Genomic DNA, 22231 nt, shown 5'->3' on the forward strand with positions numbered 1-22231 from the left:
CCAATTACAAGGTTTGTCATGCCTCAAAAGAACTTTCGTTTCTTTTCCAAGGCCTATGACCCTTGGCTTTTACCCCCATGTCCTTCAAAGGCATTCCCGAGCTTGTACAAATGGGCAGAGACTAAAGGACTTTACCCCCTAAGATGTGGGGGAAAGTCCTGGGGAAGGTTTTTAGAAAACAGGGTTTCATGGCTCACACAAAACCTGAGAGTATGAGAGACAAATCAAAACCTCAATGAGATACCACCTCACATCAGTCAGAATGGCTAAAATTAACAAGTCAGGAAATCACAGAGGTTGGAGGGGATGCAGAGAAAGGGGAACCCTCCTACACTGTTGGTGGGAATGCAAGCTGGTGCAGCCACTCTGGAAAACAGTATGGACATCTCTCAAAAAGTTAAAAATAGAGCTACCCTATGACCCAGCAGTTGCACTACTGGGTATTTACCCCCAAGATACAAATGCAGTGATCCGAAGGGACACATGCACCCTAATGTTTATAGCAGCGATGTCCACAATAGCCAAACTATGAAAAGAGCCCAGATGTCCATCAACAGTTGAATGGATAAAGAAGATGTGGTATATATACACAATGGAATATTATGCAGCTGTCAAAAAATTGAAATCTTGCCATTTGCAACGGTGTGGATGGAACTAGAGGGTATTATGCTAAGCGAAATAAGTCAATCAAAAAAGACAAGTATCATATGATCTCACTGATACGAGGAATTTGAGAAACAAGACAGAGGATCATAGGGGAAGGGAGGGAAAAATGAAAGATGAAACCAGAGAGGGAGACAAACCATAAGAGACTCTTAATCTCAGGAAACAAACTGAGGGTTGCTGGAGTGGTGGGGGATGGGGTGGCTGGGTGATGGACATTGGGGAGGGTATGTGTTGTGGTGAGTGCATTTATTGTGTAAGACTGATGAATCACAGACCTGTACCCCTGAAACATAATACATTATATGTTAATAAGAAGGAAAAAAAAGAAAGAGAAAGTGATTCACAGTGCATGCTCTAGTCTGAGGGGTCTACAGGATTTGATGCCCAATAGACGATTCCTCAAAGTTGCTTAGCACATTATAATAACATTCCTGTTCCATAACTCTCTGTGAAGTTTTACAGAAGAGGAAAGGAGGCCCAGAGAAGTAGTATGACTTTGCACTCAGCTAGTAAGTGGTATATATAATTGAGATTCAAACTCCGGCCTCTTTATCTCAAATCCAGTGCTCTTACCACTTCAGCACAGGCGGTGCAAACTCAGACCTTTGATGCCTGTTCCCCAAAGGCTACTGCGTGGACTGTGGGTACGGGGGAGGGGGGCAAAATGCTATCTATAGCTCTACTTCCTTCCAACTACTTACTCCTGGCACTTCTGAGGTGCAGTGAAACGTAATCAAGAACCACTGCAGTGGTCAAAATGAAGATGAACTCTAAACTTGCATACACTATTTTAGAGCGATTACTAGGCTGAGAGCGGAAGTACATTTTTAAAGCACTGTGATAAATGGCACAGCATATTACAGCACCATCTAGCTTAGGATATACACGGGGAGCCCATGTTCTTATTTTCCTGGTTTTATTAAGATGTAATTTATAGGGGCGCCTGGGTGGCTCAGTCATTAAGCATCTGCCTTCGGCTCAGGTCATGATCCCAGGGTCCTGGGATTGAGTCCCGCATTGGGCTCCCTGCTTGGCGGGGAGCCTGCTTCTCCCTCCGCCTCTCCTCCTTGTTTGTGCTCTCTCTCTCTGTCAAATAAATAAACAAAATCTTTGTTTAAAAAGATGCAATTGCCATATAACATTATGTAAGTTTAAGGTGTACAACACAGTGATTTGCTAATGTACATATTGTGAAATGATCACCACAATAAATTTAGTTAACATCCATCACCTCACATAGTTACAAAGTTTTTTCTCCTTGTGATGAGATCTTTTAAGATCTACTCTCTCAGCAACTTACCAATATACAAAGTATTGTTAGCTATAGGCATCATGTAATATCTCGCATCCCCAGAACTTATTTATCTTACAACTGGAGGTTTGTACTTTTCGACCCCCTTCACCCAATTCCCCCACCCCACCCCTACTTGTGGCAACCACGAATCTTTTTTTCTATGTTATGTTAGTCACCATACAGTACATCCTTAGTTTTTGATGTAGTGATCCACGATTCATTGTTTTTGTATAACACCCAATGCTCCATGCAATACGTGCCCTCCCTAATACCCATCACCGGGCTAACCAATCCCCCATCCCCTCCCCTCTAGAACCCTCAGTTTGTTTCTCAGAGTCCATAGTCTCTCATGGTTGGTCTCTCCCTCTGATTTCCTCCTTCATTTTTCCCTTCCTTCTCCTAATGTCCTCCATGCTATTCCTTATGTTCCACAAATAAGTGAAACCATATGATAATTGTCAGCAACCATGAATCTGATCTGTTACTATGAGTTTGATCTTTTTAGATTCCACATATAAGTGAAATCTTACATACAGTATTTGTGTTTCTGTCTGACTTATTTCACTTAGTATAATGCCCTCAAAGTCCATCCATGTTGTTGCAAATGGCAGGCAGGATTTCTTTATTTTTTGTGGCTGAGTAATATTGCATTGTTCACATTTTCTTTATCTGTTCATCCATCAATGGACATTTAGGATGTTTCCATGTCTTAGCTATTGTACATAATTCTGAAATGAACATAAGGATATGTAATATTTCTTTGGATCACAAATTCTTATCAGTTGCTTAAGTCATTGGATATATAGGTGTAAGCAGTAGGGAACAAGGCTTGTTGGATGATATGAAGAGAAATGTTTTGCTTCCTCCATGGAATACCACAGTCTACGTGGAATTTCTGCATGAGTTACGTTGAAGAAAAAAATTATTTTCTTAATCCCTCAGTCTCTAGTAAAGCTAGCTATGTCTTGGTATTATTCTGTGAAATGATTTCTTTCCATAATTCCTTGTCTACTGCTGGGATGCAATCAAGGGTCAAAGAAAACAACATAACTGTGAGAAGCCCTTGATACATGTTCCTGTTGCTCCCCTTTCTGCATTCAGATTTCCTTTAAAATAATAAACTTCTCTTTTGGGAAGCTTCAGAATCTCAAGATGATTATTCTGAGCTCTTAGGACATGTGACTAAAAGCAAAAAGCATTTTCTTCCTCTTCAGACCTCATCCTTTTGTATGTGTGTATGGAAACTGACTGAGTTTCCTCAGAAGTGCCAAAATCCTGCCTGGTGTGTGTTGTGAAACAAGCAGGTTTTTAGTGAGATTTCACCTTCTGTCCATCACAAGTTCCTCCAGATTTCTTGCTCCCTGGGAGCTCCTGGGGTCGTTCAGCCGGTTCAAGCCCTGTGTTGGGAGCAATTCCAGCCAACATGCCTGGAATGGCACATACAGCTTGGTAAGGCGAAGCCTCTCTTCTCCTCTTTCCTTCCTGGACCTGACATGTTTCATCTTCCTCTAGGTCCCAGGTGTGTTTGAGCCTTGTGGTCAGGCTGCCTGATCCTGTTTCCTTCCCCTCTGACTCTTTTCTACCACAAACTCGGTTACCCACTTGAAGGGATTTCTATGTTGCCCCGCATTTTCTTTGGTTTGGGGTGCAGAATTTGTTTCTTTCCCCTAATGATGACCAAGAGAAGCTTGTGAAGAGATTGAATCCTGAAGCTGCCACACTATCAAGAACTGATTCAAAATGTTTACAAAAGGGTGGGAAGAAGACACACCACAAAAACCCATTTACAGGGCCAGCCCTCGGCAGAACTGAGGAATTTCTAGCCAGGTTTTGGTAGTTTAACCTTAGTACTCTCTCCTTCACACATCCCTAGAGTATCAGGGGCCAAGATTACCTTCTACTATATGTGTCACACTCCAGAAACTTGGGGGTCCGCCCTCCTTTGATAGTCCAGTGCTCTTCTAAACTAAAGGTTTCAGTAGAGCTGTAGCTCGGAAAAAGAGATAAAAGCACAATAATATATTTTGCAATAACATCATAATGGGGAGGGGTTGGGATAACCCTGGACAAAGTCTTTGTGTGTATGTGTGTATGAGGAGACATCCCCTAGCATGATTCCTGAGGTTTATGGCAATACCTTCTCAGGGAGGGGGGTGGTAAGGACTCTCTTTTGACTTTTTCAATACTCTCATTCATACCATGTACCCTTGCTTGTTTTATAATAATAACAATAGCTAATGGCAAAAATTGGAGAGCATTTATGTGCCAGGCATTGTAATAAGTACTTTAAATGTATTTATGCAGTTAACAAATGACTCAAGAGGGAAATATTATTATTGCCCCAGTTTCTAGATGAGGATACTGAGACACTGAATAATTAAATAAGTAGCCCAAGGTCACCCATCCAGTAAGGAACAGAGCCGTGATGGTATCTCTGTTCACCCAGGCACCTGCATGGTTTCTCTTGATCCAAAGTACTTTCTGTTGGTGGATTGGGCTAGTGTCTCCTCCTCCTTGAGATCCTGGATCTTTCTTACTCAAGCCACTGCCAGCTCTTCTGAACACTGCATATATTCTGAGCCTATTCTTTTGTGAGAAATTATTTATTTTGACTGAGACAATTTAGAAAACAACAAAAAATTTTTAAATGAAAAGTCACACTAAGTGACACCACTCCTAAAACAGCAAGACATCCTCCCCTTCCTTGCTACTCAGAGATGGCTTTTTTCCATATTTCTTTCCAGAACCCATTTGCAATTAGTTCTCCCAACTGAACAGCAAGAAGGATGAGGTCAAAGCCATAATCTGGCTCATCATCTAAGCAATTTATGGGAGAAATTCATGATGCTAGTAAGTGCTGTGTTTGTGGGCAAATATACCAGAATGCTGATCTGGACACTCTGATTTACACAAGCCCCTCCAACCAAACACAGCCTATAAACCAATGAAGTGTGATTCTAAAAGGAAAGAACATTTATTTTTATGTACTTTATTATCTCCCTGAAAGTAAAAAAAAAGGATGATATTTTTGTCAGATGCTTTTCTTAAATCAGTTCACAACTCTCTCCCACTTCTCTTGGGTCTGACATGAGGCCACCCAATTTCCCAGTCAGTGCTACAGGAGAAACACCTGGAAGGAGGTAGGAGGGAGGAAGGAGAAACAGATTTAGGAGAGATTTGCTTATGGTACTGTGATAACTCCTCCTAGGAATGGGGATAGGCATGGGAGATGGCCAAGTCTTGACTTCTCTCCCACAAAATTCACAGACAGTAAAGGTGTCACTACATGTTCTTTCAAGAACAGGATCAAAGTATGGGGTTTTTTGGGTTTTTTTAGAATGATTTCTTGTTATGATGAACCAGAAATACAAGATTCTACTGTAAAACTGGAACTGTTGACAGAATATGGATGAACTTATTTCCTTCAAGGGAAATAGAAAGAGGGTCAAACAAAGCCAATGAATGGAGAAGCCCAAGATTGGTTGGGGATAAACGTAAGGATAATAGCATTTCAGCACGGATAGCTTCCGACCCCTCCCAGCAGGTATCTGCCATCATTCTAGCCCTTTCTCTTCTGAAGCATTTGCCAAACCAAATGGCTATTTCCTCTCCTTTGCACATATAAGCCAACCCAACAGTATCTCTTTGGACATGATACAAAGCCAAGAGGAAAGTTTATACATCTCATTCCAGCGTAGAAAGTGCACATAACCAACTCAGCACATTCATTATATGGTGTCAATGTACATGGAAGCAACTTTAATCAAATCAGAGGTACTAGCCCGTGTGACCTGTTATGTGGCTCTGCGGCTATGTCAGTGTTCTTAATTTACTAAACTAAAATACCAACGTGGCAGAATGCATTTTTGAGCTCCAGATTTTCTAAATACTTCTAAGAGGCTATTTTTTAAAATATTTTATTTATTTGTCAGAGAGAGAGAGAGAGCGAGAGAGAGAGAGAGAGCATGCACACAAGCAGGGAGAGCAGCAGGCAGAGGGAGAAGCAGGCTCCCCGCTGAGCAGGGACCCGATGCGGGGCTCGATCCCAGGACCCTGAGATCATGACCTGAGCCGAAGGCAGACGCTTAACGACTGAGCCACCCAGGCACCCCTTCTAAGAGGCTATTAAAGATGATGTAGAACAGACACATTTCTCAGAAACCTAGGCAATTAGGAAGGAAAATTGATAGGCTCTTTCTGGGGCTTTTTCATGGGGACACAGAGATGAAAAGAGAAAATGTTAGAACGTCAGAGCATATGATAGGTGAAGGGAGGCAGAGTTGGGAAAAGGGTGTCCCAGCTAAAAAGCCACCACATTCATGTTCAAAGAAAAGTCAGAGCGATGGGGGGGCGGGTAGTGGTGGTGGAAGCTAAACAACACAACACAACAAAACCCAAGTAAGAGTAAAAAGGGGTTTCATACAACACAATATCAAAAAAAAAATAAAAGGAATGTTGGACACCTGGGTGGCTCAGTCAGTTCAGTGTCTGCCTTCTGCTCAGGTCATGATTCCAGGGTCCCGGGATCAAGCCCCACGTCGGGCTCCCTGCTCAGCGGGGAGTCTGCTTCTCCCTCTACCTCTGCCCTCCCCCTGCTTGTACTCTCATTCTTTCTCTGACAAATAAATAAATAAAATATTTTAAAAAAATAAATAAAAGGAACGCAGTAAAGGCACAAACTGGTGGCAAGTAAGTCATTAACCTATTGTGATAGGTCCTTCCAGCATCAATCAGGTTTCTTCTCTGTTATCTCAAGGTTATTTACAGATGTGGTGACTTTTGAACAAGAGTCTCTTGTGCACAGGAGGGTGGACGGGTTTCAGTCATTGGTTTGGGGATCTGTTTGTGCCATGCAGGCATCCAACTCGGCATCCAGGTATCCTTTCATTTTCAACATGTATGCATCCAAATGGTTGTCCAACTGCTCCTTGGTCAGTACAGACAAGTGAGGGCACCCCTCCCTTGTCCATGGCCTCCACCTCAGCCTCCAAAGCCCCCACTTCCCCGACCTATCATACCTCGACCTCCACCACCAATTTCACCACAACCCATAGCTCCATGCCCTAGGTCCCCTCTCCCAAGACCTCCATGACCCCAAACACCACCTCTTCGTAAGCCCATTTAAGGACCTACAGCTTATCTACCTTGGAGCAGGTTTTGACTCAGAGTGACATCCCACCCCTAAGCAAGGTTCTTGTGTTGCATGCCCCTCCTCCTTTGGGCAAACCTCTCTGGATTATGGGCAGGCCTTGTCCTCCAACTGCGTCCCTGCCCAGGGTCCCTATGGGTTGGTCTAACTGTGCCTCGATGTTACTCTTACCCAGATGCTGCTTTAAGCTCTTCTGCTTAAGTGGTTTTTTTTAAAAAATAAGATTTTATTTATTTATTTGACAGAGAGAGAGAGCACAAGTAGGGGGAGCGGCAGGCAGAGGGAGAAGGAGAAGCAGGCTCCCCACTGAACAGAGAGCCCAATGAGGGCTTTGATCCCAGGACCCCGGGATCCTGACTTGAGGTGAAGGCAGACACCTAACTGACTGAGCCCCCCAGGCGCCCCTCTTCTGCCCCTGGACAGAGGGTTTATTCTCCATCTGCTGGGCCAGTCTTGTATTTCTGGCACTGACTACCTGCTGTCATGGCTGCATCAAAGCCTGAATATTCACTGGCATCAGCTGTTTTTCTTTAGCATATTCATAAAGCCTCAAGGTTGAACAAAATGGGTGTTTAAATAAAAGCTTTATTATAAAACATTTATTGGGGCACCTGGGTGGCTCAGTCAGTTAAGCAGCTGCCTTCTGCTCAGGTCATGATCCCAGGGGCCTGGGATCGAGCCCCACATCAGGCTCCTTGCTCAGCGGGGAGCCTGTTTCTCCCTCTCCCTCTGCCGCTCCCCTTGCTTGTGCTCTCTATCAAATAAATAAATAAAATCTTAAAAAAAACACATTTATTGGCATCTTCGTGGCTTGCTAGACCAGGAGCTCCAGATTCTATGAACTTTAAGTGGTACACTTAGATCAAAGCTGATGTGGGTTAAAGAATCCTCAGCGTCCACAAACTTGCAAGAATCAGAAACTTAGAAATGCAGCTAAGTGCAGCACATTCAGTCAAAAGTGAGATAACAATGGTTCAGGGAACGGTTTTAGAGAGGTGGAAGGTATGAAAAACATACCTTGCTGTTTTTTGAGTACTCCAAGCACACCGCTGCCTCAGGGTCTCTGCATTCTCATCTCCTTCTGCCTAGAATTCTCAGGAACCTTTTTTTCCCCCTCTCCCTTTCCTTAAACTCTTTCACCTTGTCCTCTAGGCAGGAGATACTTCCTTCTAATAATAAGCAGATATGATGACAACAAAGGACAGAAAATGTTGTTTCAAAGACAGACAAAAAAAGCCAAAACCTTGCAGGAACCTGCATTTTAAGGACAAATATACGGAGGGACTAGAGCACCTTCAAAGGCCATGGAAATAGTACATCGGTATAAATTATAGGAATGTATCATACTTTGTTATGTATTTGTTCACTTGGTAACATGTAAATATGGAGAATCAATGTATCATACCCTATAAGGAGAAGCACATATGCTTCAGAAAAGGCAGAAATAAACATCAAGTAAATCTTTTAATGGTCTAACATCAACTTAACATCATTGGTCAATGGTACTCAATAAACAGAGCTCTCAGAGATAGAAACTGCTTTTATCTTTTTTAAAGATTTTATTTATTTATTTGAGAGAGAGAGCATGAGAGGGGGGAGGGTCAGAGGGAGAAGCAGACTCCTAGCCAAGCAGGGAGCCCAATGAGGGGCTCGATCCCAGGACTCCAGGATCATGACCTGAGCCAAAGGCAGACGCTCAACCAACTGAGCCACCCAGGCACCCCTAGAAACTGCTTTTAAGTGCCTTAACTTTTCTTAACCTCAAATGATAATGTTTCCTGACTCCAAGTGATGATTTCTGAGAAAATCAGATTACTTTATCACTGAACAGCTTGTGAAGACACTCTTCTATTATTCCTGTCAAGGTAAGTTTAACGGCATGAAAGAGAAAAACACTCAGCCGTAAAAGACTCTAACACAAAAACAAACTACAAGCAGAATCGAAACAAAGGGAAATGGAGCAAAACCAGTGCCTCTTACAAGGCCCAAGAATGACATTCAAGGGCCTTTGGACATATCCACGGCTTGATAACTGCCTCTTCACTGCTGGCCTTGGACTGGACAGCAGGCTTACTGCAGCCTAAGTACCATGCTACCAAGCTGCACCTCCCCGGTATCAATGTAAAAAAATGTGAAGAAGAGGGAGGGTATGAGGAAGGAAGTATCTCCTGCCTAGAGGACAAGGTGAAAGAGTTTAAGGAAAGGGAGAGGGGGAAAAAAAGGTTCCTGAGAATTCTAGGCAGAAGGAGATGAGAATGCAGAGACCCTGAGGCAGCGGTGTGCTTGGAGTACTCAAAAAACAGCAAGGAAGCTAGTGTGGCTGGAGGGGAAGGAATGAGAGGGAAAAATATAGGAAATAAGATAGGAAGGTGGGGGGCACAGGTTAAATTTAGGCCTACTCGTGAAAGCAGGGAGACCTGTTGGGGATTATTGCTGTAGGACAGGTGAAAACTGATGTTGGACTGATTGGACCTGACTGGGAGCAGTGGCAGTGGTGAGATGTAAGCTTCTGAATGTAATTCAGAAGGCAGACCTGACAGGACTTGCTCTGGATTGGTACAGGATGTAATACGTAACAGGAGGACAGTACAACTTTTTTGGACAATACAACTTTTAAGTCACCAAATCAGATCCATACATGTCTGCCCTTGTATTTAAAAAGGTGGACTGGGTCAACACCCCGACATCTAATAGTAAAACTTACGAGTCTCAGAGACAAAGAGAAAATCCTGAAAACAGTTCAGGACAAGAGGTCTGTAACCTACAATGGTAGAAACAGTAGATTGGCAACAGACCTATCCACAGAGACCTGGCAGGCCAGAAAGGACTGGCATGATATAGTCAGAGCACTAAATGAGAAAAAATATGCAGCCAAGAATACTATATCCAGCTAGGTTGTCATTGAAAATAGAAGGAGAGATAAAAAGCTTCCACGACAAACAAAAACTAAAGGAATTTGCAAACACAAAACCAGCCCTACAAGAAATCTTGAAAGGGGTCCTCTAAGCAAAGAGAGACCCTAAAAGCAACATAGACCAGAAAGGAACACAGACAATATACAGTAACAGTCACCTTACAGGCAATACAGTGGCACTAAATTCATATCTTTCAATAGTTACCCTGAATGTAAATGGGTTAAATGCCCCAATCAAAAGACACAGGCTATCAGATCGGATAAAGAAACAAGACCCATCGATATGCTGTCTGCAAGAGACTCATTTTAGACCCAAAGACACCCCCAGATTGAAAGTGAGGGGGTGGAAAACCATTTACCATGCTAATGGACACCAAAAGAAAGCTGGGGTGGCAATCCTTATATTACACAAATTAGATTTTAAACCACAGACTGTAATAAGAGATGAGGAAGGACACTCTATCCTACTTAAAGGGTCTATCCCACAAGAAGATCTAACAACTGTAAATATCTATGCCCCTAACATGGGAGCAGCCAATTATATAAGGCAATTAATAAAAAAAGCAAAGAAACACATTGACAACAATACAATAATAGTGGGGAACGTTAACACCCCCTTCACTGAAATGGACAGATCATCTAAGCAAAAGATCAACAAGGAAATAAAGACTTTAAATGACACACTGGACCAAATGGACTTCACAGATATATTCAGAACATTCCATCCCAAAGCAACAGAATACACATTCTTCTCTAGTGCCCGTGGAACATTCTCCAGAATAGATCACATCCTAGGTCACAAATCAGGTCTCAACCAGTACCAAAAGATTGGGATCATTCCCTGCCTATTTTAAGACCACAATGCTTTGAAACTAGAACTCAATCACAAGAGGAAAGTCGGAAGGAACTCAAAAACATGGAGGCTAAAGAGCATCCCACTAAAGAATGAATGGGTCAACCAGGAAATTAAAGAAGAGTTAAAAAAATTCATGGAAACAAATGAAAATGAAAACACAACTGTTCAAAATCTTTGGGATGCAGCAAAGGCGTTCCTAAGAGGAAAGTATATAGCAATACAAGCCTTTCTCAAGAAACAAGAAAGGTCTCAAATACACAACCTAACCCTACACCTAAAGGAGCTGGAGAAAGAACAGCAAATAAAGCCTAAACCCAGCAGGAGAAGAGAAATAATAAAGATTAGAGCAGAAATCAATGAAATAGAAACCAAAAGAACAGTAGAACAGATCAATGAAACTAGGAGCTGGTTCTTTGAAAGAATCAATAAGATTGATAAACCCCTGGCCAGACTATTCAAAAACAAAAGAGAAATGACTCAAACAAAATCATAAATGAAAGAGGAGAGATCACAACCAACACCAAAGAAATTCAAACAATTATAAGAACATATTATGAGCAACTATATGCCAGCAAATTAGATAATCTGGAAGAAATGGATGCATTCCTAGAGATGTATCAACTACCAAAACTGAACCAGGAAGAAATAGAAAACCTGAACAGACTTATAACCCCTAAGATAATGGAAGCAGTCATCAAAAATCTCCCAACAAACAAAAGCCCAGGGCCAGACGGCTTCCCAGGGGAATTCTACCAAACATTTAAAGAAGAATGAATACCTATTCTTCTGAAACTATTCCAAAAAATAGAAATGGAAGGAAAACTTCCAAACTCGTTTTATGAGGCCACCATTACCTTGATCCCAAAACCAGACAAAGACCCCATCAAAAAGGAGAATTACAGACCAATATCCTTGATGAACATGGATGCAAGAATTCTCACCAGAATACTAGCCAATAAGGAAACCAGCCTGAGATGAAAGAAGATCTGGATCTCTGCAAGCAGAATATCGCAGGTGGTTGGTTTTGAGGTACGAAGCAGGGAGCCGTGATTCCACGGGCAGATATAGCAGGATAAACGGCAGCGGGAGGGTGCCTGGCCGTGGGGATCCTATACCGCCGGTGAGCGACAGCCTCGCATGCTGGGGACGGGCACAGACTCGCAGACCGGTAGCGGTGGGGAAAGGACCTTAGGGCAGCCCCCCGGGCGGAAACCTGGAGTGGCGGGGTCACGCCTGTGAACTGCAGCCTCCGGACGGAAACCCGGAGCAGCGGGGTCCTGTTCGAACTGGGAGCGGCTGGCTGTTTTAGAAGCACAAAGGGCAGAGAAGTGCCCCTACATGGAGGCAGGACTGGGGGCTCTGCGGAGGGGCGCACAACCCAGGCCGCTGCAGTTTATAGCAGCAGGGACAGAAACGGAGATGGTGTGGCCTGGAGAGCTCACTGAAGAACAGACTGCGATCTCTCTGCTCTGAGGCAGAGGGTTGGAAATGGTCTCTTCTGTTCTGACTCGCGGAAGAGATGCGGAAAGCTGCCAGGGAAAGCTGCCAGAGAACAGAAGCCCCAAAAACTGATTCCCGCTGAGCCCATCACCCGCCACAGGGGGGCAGGGCAACTCCGCCCAAACAGGGTTGCCTGAGTAACAGCGGCAGGCCCCTCCCCCAGAAGACAGGCTGGGAAAACAAGAGGCCAGCAGCCCTAAGGTCCCAAGAAAACAGGTGCATCTTGCTTGGGTTCTGCTCAATAATTTGGACTCTATACATTCCCTCAAACACCCATCAACAGAATGACTAGGAGGAGGAACCCCCAAAATAGAAAAGACTCAGAGATCATGACTTATGCTGCAGATTTACAAATGGATGCAGATTATAACCAAGATGTTGGAGATGGAATTCAGGCTAGCAATTGTGAAGACAGTGGCTAGAATGGAGAAATCAATTAATGACAACATAGAGTCTCTAAGGGCAGATATGAAAGCTGAATTGGCAGAACTTAAAAATGCTATCAATGAGATCCAATCCAATCTAGATAATCTAACAGCTAGGGTAACTGAGGCAGAAGAACGAATAAGCGACCTGGAAGACAATATAATAGATAAAAAGGGAAAAGAGGAGGCCAGGGAAAAACAACTCAGAATCCATAAAAATAGAATCAGAGAAATAAGTGACACCATGAAGCGTTCCAATGTCAGAATAATTGGAATCCCGGAGAGAGTGGAGAGAGAGAGAGGACTAGAAGATGTATTTGAACAAATCGTAGCTGAGAACTTCCCTAATCTGGGGAATGAAACAAACATTCGTGTCCTAGAGGCAGAGAGGACCCCTCCCAAGATCAAGGAAAACAGGCCAACACCCCGACATGTAATGGTAAAACTCGCAAATCTTAGAACCAAGGAAACCATCTTAAGGGCAGTTAGGGGGAAGAGATTCCTTACGTACAAAGGGAGGAACATCAGAATAACATCAGACCTATCCACAGAGACCTGGCAAGCCAGAAAGGCCTGGCAAGACATATTCAGGGTACTAAATGAGAAGAACATGCAGCCAAGAATACTTTATCTGGCAAGGCTTTCATTTAGAATGGATGGAGAGATGCAGAGCTTCCACGACTGGCAGAAAATGAAAGAATATGTGACCACTAAGCCGACCCTGCAAGAAGTATTAAGGGGGGGTTCTATAAAAGGAGAAAGACCCCAAGAGTGATCTACAACAGAAATTTACAGGGACAATCTATAAAAACAACATCTTCACAGGCAACATGATGACAATTTATTCATATCTTTAAATAATCACTCTCAACGTGAATGGCCTAAATGCTCTCATAAAATGGCACAGGGTTGCAGATTGGATAAAAAGACAGGACCCTACCATATGCTGTCTACAAGAGACTCATTTGGAACCTAAAGGTATATCCAGACTGAAAGTGAAGGGATGGAGATCCATCTTCCATGCCAGCGGACCTCAAAAGAAAGCTGGGGTAGCAATTCTTATATCAGACAAATTAGATTTTAAACTAAAGTCTGTAATTAGAGACACAGAAGGACAGTATATCATTCTTAAAGGGCCTATCCAACAAGAAGATCTAACACTTGTAAATATCTATGCCCCCAACATGGGAGCAGCCATATACATAAGCCAACTATTAACCAAAATAGAGTCATATTGATAACAATACGTTAAGTGTAGGAGACCTCAAGACTCCACTCTCAGCAATGGACAGATCATCTAAGCAGAAAATCAGCAAGGAAACAAGAGCTTTGAATGATACACTGGACCAGATGGACCTCATAGATATTTACAGAACATTCCACCCTAAAACAACAGAATACTCATTCTTCTCGAGCACACATGGAACTTTCTCCAGAATAGACCACATACTGGGTCACAAATCAGGTCTCAACCGATACCAAAAGATTGAGATTATTCCCTGCATATTCTCAGACCACAATGCTTTAAACCTGGAACTCAATCACAAAAAAAAATTTGGCAGAAATTCAAACACTTGGAAGCTAAAAACCACTGTGCTCAAGAATGTTTGGGTCAACCAGGAAATTAAAGAAGAACTTAAACAATTCATGGAAACCAATGAGAATGAAAACACATTGGTCCAAAACCTATGGGATACTGCAAAGGTGGTCCTAAGGGGGAAATACATAGCCATCCAAGCCTCACTCCAAAAAATAGAAAAATCCCAAATTCACCAACTAAGTCTACACCTTAAAGAACTAGAGAAAAGGCAACAAACGATGCCTAAGCCACGCATTAGAAGAGAAATAACTAAAATTAGAGCAGAAATCAATGAATTAGAAACCAGAAACACAGTAGATCAGATCAACGAAACTAGAAATTGGTTCTTTGAAACAATTAATAAGATCGATAAACCTCTGGCCAGACTTACCCAAAAGAAAAGAGAAAGGACCCAAATTAATAAAATTATGAATGAAAGGGGAGAGATAACAACTAACACCAAGGAAATAGAAACAATTATTAGAAATTATTATCAACAACTATATACCAATAAACTGAGCAATCTGGATGAAATGGAGGCCTTCCTGGAAACCTATAAGCTGCCAAGACTGAAACAGGAAGAAATTGACAACCTGAATAGGCCAATAACCAGTAATGACATTGAAGCAGTGATCAAAAACCTCCCAAAAAACAAGAGTCCAGGGCCTGATGGATTCCCTGGGGAATTCTACCAAACATTCAAAGCAGAAATAATACCTATTCTCCTGAAGCTGTTTCAAAAAATAGAAACAGAAGGAAAACTCCAAACTCATTCTATGAGGCCAGCATTACCTTAATCCCCAAACCAGGCAAAGACCCCATCAAAAGGGAGAATTTCAGACCGATATCCCTAATGAATATGGATTCCAAAATCCTCAACAAAATCCTAGCTAATAGCATCCAACAATACATTAAAAGGATCATCCACCACGACCAAGTGGGATTTATCCCCGGGATGCAAGGGTGGTTCAACATTCTCAAATCAATCAATGTGATAGAACACATTAATAAGAGGAGGGAGAAGAACCATATGGTCCTCTCAATTGATGCAGAAAAAGCATTTGACAAAATACAACATCCTTTCCTGATTAAAACTCTCCAGAGTATAGGGATAGAGGGAACATTCCTCAAGCTCATAAAATCCATCTATGAAAAACCCACGGCGAATATCATCCTCAATGGAGAAAAGCTGAGAGCCTTTCCTTTAAGATCAGGAACACGTTAAGGATGCCCACTTTCACCACTATTGTTCAACATAGTACTAGAAGTCCTAGCAACAGCAATCAGACAACAAAAAGAAATAAAAGGTATTCAAATTGGCAAAGAAGAAGTCAAACTCTCTCTTTTCGCAGACGACGTGATACTTTATGTGGAAAACCCAAAAGACTCCACCCCAAAATTACTAGAACTCATACAGCAATTCAGTAATGTGGCAGGATACAAAATCAATGCACAGAAATCAGTTGCTGTCTTATATACTAACAACACAACTGTAGAAAGAGAAATTAGAGAAACGATTCCATTTACAATAGCACCAAAAACCATAAGATACCTCGGAATAAACCTAACCAAAGAGGTAAAGGATCTATACTCTAGAAACTACAGAGCACTCATGAAAGAAATTGAAGAAGACACAAAAAGATGGAAAAATATTCCATGCTCATGGATCGGAAGAATAAACATTGTTAAAATGTCTATGCTACCCAGAGCAATCTATACCTTCAATGCCATCCCGATCAAAATTCCAACGACATTTTTTAAAGTGCTGGAACAAACAATCCTAAAATTTGTATGGAATCAGAAAAGACCCCGAATCGCCAAGGAGATGTTGAAAAAGAAAAACAAAGCTGGGGGCATCACGTTGCCCGATTTCAAGCTATATTACAAAGCTGTGATCACCAAGACAGCATGGTACTGGCACAAAAAAAGACATACAGGCCGATGGAACAGAATAGAGAGCCCAGATATGGACCCTCAACTCTATGGTCAAATAATCTTTGACAAAGCAGGAAAAAACATGCAATGGAAAAAAGACAGTCTCTTCAATAAATGGTGCTGGGAAAATTGGACAGCCACATGCAGAAGAATGAAACTTGACCATTCTCTAACACCATTCACAAAGATAAACTCAAAGTGGATGAAAGACTTCAATGTGAGACAGGAAGCCATCAAAATCCTAGAAGAGAACATAGGCAGTAACCTCTTTGATATCGGCCACAGCAACTTCTTTCAAGATATATCTCCAAAAGCTAGTGAAACAAAAGCAAAAATGAACTTTTGGGACTTCATCAAGATAAAAAGCTTTGCACAGCAAAGGAAACAGTCAACAAAACAAAGAGGCAACCCACAGAATTGGAGAAGATATTTGCAAATGACACTACAGATAAAGGGCTGGTATCCAAGATCTATAAAGAACTTCTCAAACTCAACACCCAAAAAACAAATAATCAAGTCAAAAAGTGGGCAGAAGATATGAAAAGACACTTCTCTGAGGAAGACATACAAATGGCTAACAGACACATGAAAAAATGTTCATCATCCTTAGCCATCAGGGAAATCCAAATCAAAACCACATTGAGATACCACCTTATACCAGTCAGAATGGCAAAAATGGACAGGGAAAGAAACAACAAATGTTGGAGAGGTTGTGGAGAAAGGGGAACCCTCTTATACTGTTGGTGGGAATGCAAGTTGGTACAGCCACTTTGGAAAACAGTGTGGAGGTGCCTGAAAAAATTTAAAATAAAGCTACCCTACGACCCAGCAATTGCACTCCTGGGTATTTACCCCAAAGACACAGATGTAGTGAAAAGAAGGGCCATATGCACCCCAATGTTCATAGCAGCAATGTCCGCAATAGCCAAACTGTGGAAAGAGCCAAGATGCCCTTCAACAGATGAATGGATAAAGAAGATGTGGTCCATATATACAATGGAATATGACTCAGCCATCAGAAAGGATGAATACCCAACTTTTACATCCACATGGATGGGACTGGAAGAGATTATGCTAAGTGAAATAAGTCAAGCAGAGAAAGTCAATTATCATATGGTTTCACTTATTTGTGGAATGTAGGGAATAGCAGGGAGGACATTAGGAGAAGGAAGGGAAAAATGGGGGGGGGGATTGAAGGGAAAAATGAACCATGAGAGACTATGGACTCTAAGAGACAAAGAGGGTTTTAGAGGGGAGGGGGAGGGGGGATGGGTTAGCCCAGTGATGGGTATTAAGGAGGGCATGTATTGCATGGAGCACTGGGTGTTATAAGAAAACAATGGATCGTGGATCACCACATCAAAAACTAATGATGTATTTTACAATGACTAACATAACATAATAGAATTTAAAAAAATACTAGCCAATAGGATACAACAGTACATTGAAAGGATTATTCACCACGACCAAGTGGGATTTATCTCTGGGCTGCAAGGTTGTTTCAACATCCGCAAATCAATCAATGTGATACAATACATTAATAAAAGAAAGAACAAGAACCATATGATCCTCTCAATAGATGCAGAAAAAGCATTTGACAAAGTACAGCATCCTTTCTTGATCAAAACTCTTCAGAGTATAGTCATAGAGTGTACATACCTCAAGATCATAAAAGCCATCTATGAAAAACCCACAGCGAATATCATTCTCAATGGGGAAAAACCGAGCTTTCCCCCTAAGGTCAGGAACATGGCAGGGATGTCCACTATCACCACTGCTATTCAACATGGTATTAGAAGTCCAAGCCACAGCAATCAGACAACAAAAAGAAATAAAAGGCATCCGAATCAGCAAAGAAGAAGTCAAACTCTCACTCTTTGCAGATGATATGATACTTTATGTGGAAAACCCAAAAGACTCCACCCCAAAACTGCTAGAACTCATACAGGAATTCAGTAAAGTGGCAGGATATAAAATCAATGCACAGAAATCAGTGGCATTCCTACACACCAAAAACAAGACAGAAGAAAGAGAAATTAAGGATTTGATCCCATTTACAATTGCACCCAAAACCATAAGATACCTAGGAATAAATCTAACCAAAGAGGCAAAGAATCTGTACTCAGAAAACTATAGAATACTCATGAAAGAAATTGAGGAAGACACAAAGAAATGGAAAAACGTTCCATGCTCATGGATTGGAAGAACAAATATGAACAAACAAAGATGTCAATGCTACCTAGAGGAATCTACACATTCAATGCAATCCCCATCAAAATACCATCCACTTTTTTCAAAGAAATGGAACAAATAATCCTAAAATTTGTATGGAACCAGAAAAGATCCCGAATAGCCAGAGGAATGTTGAAAAAGAAAAGCAAAGCAGGTGGCATCACAATGCCAGACTTCAAGCTCTATTACAAAGCTGTCATCACCAAGACAGTATGGTATTGGCACAAAAACAGACACATAGATCAATGGAACAGAATAGAGAGCCCAGAAATGGACCCTCACCTCTATGGCCAACTAACCTTCGACAAAGCAGGAAAGAATGTCCAATGGAGAAAAGACAGTCTCTTCAACAAATGGTGTTGGGAAAATTGGACAGCCACATGCAGAAGAATGATACTGGACCGTTTCCTTACACCACACACAAAAATAGACTCCAAATGGTTGAAAGACCTCAATGTGAGACAGGAGTCCATCAAAATCCTAAAGGAGAGCTCAGGCAGCAACCTCTTCGACCTCAGCCGCAGCAACTTCTTCCTAGAAACATCGCCAAAGACAAGGGAAGCAAAGGCAAAAATGAACTATTGGGACTTCATCAAGATAAAAAGCTTTTGCACAGCAAAGGAAACAGTCAACAAAACCAAAAGACAACCAACAGAATGGGAGAAGATATTTGCAAATGACATATCAGATAAAGGGCTAGTATCCAAAATCTATAAAGAACTTATCAAACTCAACACCCAAAGAACAAATAATCCAATCAAGAAATGGGCAGAAGACATGAACAGACATTTTTCCAAAGAAGACATCCAAATGGCCAACAGACACATGAAAAAGTGCTCAACATCACTCGGCATCAGGGAAATCCCAATCACAACCTCAATGAGATACCACCTCACACCAGTCAGAATGGCTAAAATTAACAAGTCAGGAAATCACAGATGTTGGCGGGGATGCGGAGAAAGGGGAACCCTCCTACACTGTTGGTGGGAATGCAAGCTGGTGCAGCCACTCTGGAAAACAGTATGGAGGTTCCTCAAAAAGTTGAAAATAGAGCTACCATACGATCCAGCAATTGCACTACTGGGTATTTACCCCAAAGATATGAATATAGGGATCCAAAGGGGTACGTGCACCCTGATGTTTATAGCAGCAATGTCCACAATAGCCAAACTGTGGAAAGAGCCAAGATGTCCATCGACAGATGAATGGATAAAGAAGAGGTGGTATATATAGAATGGAATATTATGCAGCCATCAAAAAGAATGAAATCTTGCCATTTGCAACGACATGGATGGAACTGGAGGGTATTATGCTGAGCGAAATAAGTCAATCAGAGAAAGACATGTATCATATGATCTCACTGATATCGGGAATTCTTAGTCTCAGGAAACAAACTGAGGGTGGCTGGGTTTTAGACATTGGGGAGGGTATGCGCTATGGTGAGTGCTGTGAATTGTGTAAGACTGTTGAATCACAGATCTGTACCTCTGAAACAAATAATACATTATACGTTAAAAAAAGAAGAAGAAGAAGATAGCAGGAGGTGAAGAATGAAGGGGGGGAATCGGAAGGGGAGACGAACCATGAGAGACGATGGACTCTGAAAAACAAACTGAGGGTTCTAGAGGGGAGGGGTTGGGGGGGATGGGTTAGCCTGGTGATGGGTATTAAAGAGGGCACATTCTGCATGGAGCACTGGGTGTTATACAGAAACAATGAATCATGGAACAGTACATCAAAAACTAATGATGTAATGTATGGTGATTAACATAACATAATAAAAGGAAATTTAAAAAAAATAAAAAATTAAAAAATTAAAAGGTGGACTGTACCTCTTGTTGCAGCAATGAATGTTCTAGTACCTGCTGATATCTTTGAGACATCCTCTCCTCCCTAGAGGATAAGGTGAAAGAGTACTTAAAAAAAAAAAAAAAAAGCAAGGAAACATGAAATAGATAGCAAAAGATCCTGAAAACCTTAGAAAGAAATTAAATATAACAGGGACACAGACTATGCTTTCATACCCTTCCAGATTCTGAAAGAGAGAAGATCTGTGAAGTAATAGCTAGTTACATAGATGGTGTTAAAAACCAGGATTTGACCTCAACATCACCAATTATTAGGGAAATACAAGTCAAAATTACAATGAGATACCACCTAACACCCATTAGGATAGCTATTATAAAAAATACAGAAGACAACAACTGTTGGAGAGGATGTGGAGAAATTAGAAACCTTGTGCACTGCTGGAATGTAAAATGGTGTAGCCACTATGGAAAACAGTATGGCAGTTCCTCAAAAAATTAAACATCGAATTAGCATATGATCCAACAACTCCACTTCTTGTGATATACCCAAAAGAATTGAAAACAGGGACTTAAACATATATTTGTCCACCTAGGTCCAGAGCAGCATTGTTCACAATAGCTAAAAGGTGGAAGTGGGGAGCCTGGTTGGCTCAGTCGGTTAAGTGTCTGTCTTTGGCTCAGGTCATGATCTCAGGATCCTGGGATCGAGCCCCACATCGGGCTACCTGCTCAGCTGGGAGCCTTCTTCTCCCTCTCCCTCTGCTGCTCCCCCTGCTTGTGCTCACTCAAATAAAAAAATTAAAAAATAAATAAAAAATAAAAATAAAAGGCGGAAGCAAGCCAAGTGTCCACTGAAGGGTGAATGGATACACAAAATGTGGTATATGCATACAATAGAATATTACTCAGCCTTCAAAAGGAAGGAAATTCTGACACATACTGTAACATGGGTGAACCTTGAGGACATTGTGAAATAGGCCAATTACAAAAAGACAAATGCTCTATGATTCCACCTACATCACGTATATAATGTAGTCAAATTCATAGAGACACAAAGTAGAATGGTGGTTTCTAGGGGCTGGGGGAGGGAAGGAACAGGGAATTATTGTTTAATGAGTACAAAATTTCAGTTCTGCAAGACGATAAGTTCTGGAGATGTAGGTGGTAATGGTTGCACAATATGAATGTACTTAATGCCATTGAGTCATACACTTAAAAATGTTTAAAATAGCAAATTTTATGTTATTTACCCTCTACCACAAGTTTTTTAAAAAGAAAAAAACCACAGCATTTGGTTTTCTGCATTATGACTAATAACTCAAGAACGATAAGCCCTGGGAATCTCACAAAGAACATCTTTGAGAATAAATGTTTGTCTCACTTTATTTTCTTTGAATAGATTTCTAGAAATGGAATCCCTGGATCTAAGTGTTTGAACATTGGTAAACTCTCCTTTTGAGGTATATTGCCAACTGCACTGTGGTAAATGTGCAACAACTAAACTATACCAGCAAAGAGAAAACCAGAGAAAATATTTGTAACAAATATAACAAAAGGTTAGTAGTCTTAATAGGGAAATACAAATTGATAAGCAAAATACACTAAGCCAGAATAGGTAAATTGGTAAAGAAAATGAACAGACATCACACACACACACACACACACACACACACACACACACACACACACACACACAGTGGCTTTTAAAATTATGAAGTTGTCCTACCTCACTGGCATCAAAGAAATAAAAATTAAGGGGCGCCTGGATGGCTCAATTGTTTAAATGTCTGCCTTTGGCTCAGGTCATGATCTCAGGGTCCTTGGATCGAGCCCCACACTGGGCTTCCTGCTCAGCAGGGAGTCTGCTTCTCTC

At 41.6% G+C, this 22231-nt stretch overlaps 1 pseudogene; it reads right to left on the reverse strand.

Moving 5' to 3' along the window:
* Positions 1-6779: 6779 nt before the first annotated feature.
* Positions 6780-9200, reverse strand: LOC118542885 (chromatin target of PRMT1 protein-like; annotated as a pseudogene).
* Positions 9201-22231: the final 13031 nt, after the last annotated feature.

Source organism: Halichoerus grypus, chromosome X (genome assembly GCF_964656455.1).
Source record: "Halichoerus grypus chromosome X, mHalGry1.hap1.1, whole genome shotgun sequence".
NCBI lineage: Eukaryota > Metazoa > Chordata > Mammalia > Carnivora > Phocidae > Halichoerus > Halichoerus grypus.